This window comes from Heterodontus francisci, unplaced genomic scaffold, assembly GCF_036365525.1.
Source record: "Heterodontus francisci isolate sHetFra1 unplaced genomic scaffold, sHetFra1.hap1 HAP1_SCAFFOLD_43, whole genome shotgun sequence".
Taxonomy (NCBI): Eukaryota; Metazoa; Chordata; class Chondrichthyes; order Heterodontiformes; family Heterodontidae; genus Heterodontus; species Heterodontus francisci.
This window is the reverse complement of record NW_027141852.1, coordinates 5,750,457-5,754,985: the sequence shown is the minus strand read 5'-3', so window position 1 is coordinate 5,754,985 and position 4,529 is coordinate 5,750,457. Positions and strand designations below refer to the sequence as shown.

The window sequence follows — 4,529 nt, the reverse complement described above, 5'->3', positions numbered from 1 at the left end:
TGTCAACAGCTTCACATACCTTGGATCAACAATCACCAGCAATCTGTCCCTTGATACTGAAATCAGCACCAGGATTTCCAATGCTGCAGCTGTCATGTCAAAGTTGAGAAGACGAGTGTGAACCGACAGCAAACTGATCGAAAATATAAAGCTCTGCGTGTACCAGGCTTGTGTTCTCAGCACCCTCCTTTACAATAGAGAAGCATCAACAACTTATGCAATTCAAGAAAAGCAGCTGAACAGCTTCCACCTCCGCTGCCTCAGATGGATATTGGGCATCTCCTGGCAGGACAGAGAGCCGAATGCGGAAGTACACCAGCGTGCAGGGATCTGCAGCATGTTTGCACTCTTGAGTCAGCGGTGACTCTGTTGACTGGGTCATGTGTGCTGAATGGATGACGGTCGCCTTGCCAAAGACACGCTCTTTGGTGAGCTTGCTATCAGCACGAGACCAACAGGTCACCCACGTCTGTGATACATGGACATCTGCAAGAGAGATCTCAAGCTGACTGGGATTGGAGTCGATGCATGGGAAGTCCTTCCTGCTGACTGGAATTCCTGGAGAAAGGCATTCAGGAAGACCATGGGAAAAGCAGAGGACAAAAGAAATGACCATCTGGAGGGAAAGAGAGCCCAGAGGAAGGAAAAATTATCAGTCGACCTCAGGCCAATGATATTCATCTGTACCAGCTGCGGAAGGGATTGTCACACGCGAGTCGTCCTCCACAGCCACAACAAATGATGTTTAATACAGAAGTGACGTACACCCTGGGTGTAGCCCATCGCCTTCCGAGACGGACGGTTGCCTATTACAATTACAACTACAGCTACAACTACAAGAGCGGGCCAGAGGCTGGGAACTCTGCGGCAACTAACTCAACTCTTGACTCACCAAAGCCTGCCCACCATCTACAAGGCACAAGTCAGGAATTTGATGGAATACTCATGCCTGGATGAGTGCAGCTCCAACAACACTCAAGTGATTGACACCATCAGGTCAAAGCAGCCCACTTGATTGGCACCCCATCCACCACCTTAAACATTCATTCCCTCTAGCACCAGTGCAGAGTGGCAACAGTGTGTAACATTTACAATACGTACTGCAGCAACTTACCAAGCCTCCTTCAACAGCACCTTCCAACCCACAAACACTACCACCAAGAAGGATAAAGGCAGCAGACGCATGGGAACATCACCACCTTCAAGTTCCCCTCCAAGTCACACACCATCTTGACTTGGCACTGTACCGCCATTCCTTCACTGTTGCAGGGTCAAAAACCAGGAACACCCTCCCAACAAGCACTGTGGAGGTGCCAGAGGATTGAACAGTGGCAAATGTGACTTCCTATTTCAACAAAGGGTGTAAGGACAATCCAGGTAACTACAGGCCAGTTAGATTAACAGCAGTGGTGAGTAAGGTTTTAGGAACAATAATTAGGGGAAAAAAGCAACAGTCACTTGGAGAGATTTGAGTTAATTGAGGAGAGTGAGCATGGATTAATAAATGGGAGTTCATGCTTGACTAACTGCATTTTTTGATGAACAAACAGGAGGATGATGGATTTTAAGACAGGATGGATGGATGGATTAAGAATGGATGAGAAGGTACCACATAAAAGGGCGGTGAACAAAATTGAGGTTCATGGAATAGGAGACTCTCTGTCCAATTGGATAGAAAATTGCCTGAAGGACAGAAAATAAAGAGTCGTAGTAAATGGTTCTTTGGCAGACTGGAGGATAGTCGACAGTGGGTGTTCTCCAATGGTCACTGCGAGAACCACTGCTTTTCCTGCGATATGTAAATGACTAGGATCTTGGAATATAGAGTAGAATCTCAAAATATACCGAAAGCACCAAACCTGGAAGAGTGGTAAACAGTGAGGATGAAATGACCTGCCTGCAACAGGACAGTGATAGGCAGAATGGGCAGACAGGTGGCAGATGGAATTTAATATGACTTGTGTGAGGTGATGCACTTGAGCAGAAGGAACAGGGAAAGGCAATATATACTTAATGGCACAGTTCTAAAGAGAGCTAAAAATAATACTTTTTGCAAATGGCTTGTTGGTCTGGGGGTATGTTTTTCACTTTGGGTGTGTGATTGGATAGCATGTGAAAGGTCCTGTTTTCAAATCCTGCATGACCTCGACTTCATTTGTGTTTTTAGTTGAAGGTCATTGATTGGTTGCAGCCTTACAAAAAGCGGAGTTGACTTTCACACGGAGCCTATTTGAGGACCAGAGAACTGGATTCAAAGAGCCTGTTGACAAAATTGAAATGAACTAAATGTACAGATTGCCAAGTGTGTGTATGAAGGTGAAGCAGTAACTGAGAGCTGGATCCAAAAACTACAGGACTGGGTTCTGGTATGGAATGGAATTCTTCTGTGTTTCTGTTGTTTGTCTTGGATTAACTCATCGATTTTTTGTTTTTCACTTTGCCGATGCGTTTGAATAATTGTGGATCCTTCTTCAGGGTATTTTCTTTCACCAGGTAGTTCTGACCTCTGATGATGTTGATCGTAATCAGCTTCAACTCGCTGATAGTTTTGGAAGTGAGCAGATTTCCTTTGCTTGAGTCTGCAACATGTAACTCACTCTGACATGTGGATCCATGGCAGGATTTGAAAGCTGCCCCAGCATCGGAGCATACATTGCATCCATACAATAAGAGACCGAGTAGAAGTGATAGTTCAGTCAGTCGAACATGAGACTTTTCATCTCAGGGTTGTGAGTTTGAGTGCCATTCTGTTTCTCCATTTTTTTAGGCTTCACTAGCAGAGAGTACAAGGAGTGTTTGCAATGAAATTCAACAACAGTATGAGAAAGTCTCACTTTGATTCGGGAATCTTATCTCTCTGCAGCATCTCACTGTGAAAGATTGAACTTTATCTCATTTCATTGTCAGCTCAGAGTCACTGCGGCTCAGTGGGACTTCTGGCTGACTCCCGCTTCACAATCCATCAGTACTGAGAAAGCAATGGGGAATATTACTCACATGTTGTGTTCTGTAACCTTTTGGAAAAAATTGAATTATGTATTTTCTTCCAAAACATTCATTCTCAGTTCTGGGAAAAATAGAGAATATGATTGACTGTATCAGTAAGTGGGAAAAGTTAAAATATGCTGTGACCAGTGGAGAAATGGGATGAGAATAAATAGTAGCAAAATACTGCGGATGCTGGAAATCTGAAATAAAAACAATAAATGCTGGAACCACTCAGCAGGTCTGGCAGCATCTGTGGAAAGAGAAGCAGAGTTAACGTTTCGGGTCAATGACCCTTCTTCGGAAGTTCCGAAGAAGGGTCACTGACCCAAAACGTTAACTCTGCTTCTCTTTCCACAGATGCTGCCAGACCTGCGAAGTGGTTCCAGCATTTGTTGTTTTTTTTTTAGAATAAATAGTGCCCTTCTCTGATTTCAACTGCACAAGCACTTTCAATCTGGCTCTGTAGCTTAGTTGGTTACAGCACCTGTCTAGTAAACAGGAGATCCTGGGTTCAACTCCCAGCAGAGCCTTATTACAGTGTGCTTTAGAAGTTTCCTAATCAATAATTTTATCCATGTCTTGTGAACTTGGGCTTCGAATTCAAATTTCATAATGAATTTCAGTCACAGGAGAAAACAGCCATTGTGAAGGATCTGAGTTTGGAATGGCTGTTCCTCCTTGTGCAGAAATTCAGTGCTGATATTTCAAAGGCAACTTCTTTCATAGAAGTTTGTTCACAGATGCATTCAACCTGGAAAAAAGCTCGACATTCATCTCACTGAAGGAAAGTGTGACCTTGTTGTATGTTTCAGAGTGTTTCTGTCGTTATGTGTTGCTTTCAACCGTGACTGGGACATGACGCAAGCGAGAGGGTTGAGCCGAGGTTTGGAATATTTGTCAGTCAGGAACAAGAAAAATCAAAGGAAGCGGATAAGAAAACCTGTGTCTCATGTGGTTACCGAGAGACGGTGAGAAGATATTAAACTTTGTTCTATTCAATACAGCTGTGATTAACTTTGACCTTTTCTGCCTTTTGTAAACAGTATTTGAAGTGTCTCGGGAACAGTGTTCAGTGGGGTCTGGGTGAGCAGTTGCGGAGTGTAACAGGGTCAGGACTGGATGCAGGAAGTTCTCTGACAGTGTCTCTCTCTCTCTCTGATGGGTTTGAGTTGATTTTCAACTGGCAGCTGTTGGTGTTTCAATAAATGAAACAAGTTCCCTCCACCCATTTTTTGGACAGACAGTGTATTACAAGGATGTAAAGGGTTAATGCTGAAAACAGTGGGATCAACCCCTCCCACTGTCAGAGTGATGATGTAACAGTCACATGAGATGAGGTTTGGGAGGAGAGAGCAGCACCAAGGATGTCAGTTTCGGAGGCTTGATGAGTGTGTATATAGTATTGTGTAAATTAGAAAAGAGTTCTTAGTTCTTTCAGCTGGAAATGTGTCCAGAAAATATCGAGAAACTCACAATTTTATTATTCAGGAGTCGAAACACAGATATTAATTCCAAGTGACAGTTCTGGGTTCATTTAACAA

General features: G+C 43.6%; 1 non-coding gene across 1 annotated transcript; it reads left to right on the top strand.

Moving 5' to 3' along the window:
* Window positions 1–3,444: 3,444 nt before the first annotated feature.
* On the top strand, window positions 3,445–3,518 carry trnat-agu (transfer RNA threonine (anticodon AGU)). Its single transcript has one exon. It is a non-coding gene; the product is annotated as a tRNA-Thr (tRNA).
* The last annotated feature ends 1,011 nt before the right edge of the window (window positions 3,519–4,529 follow it).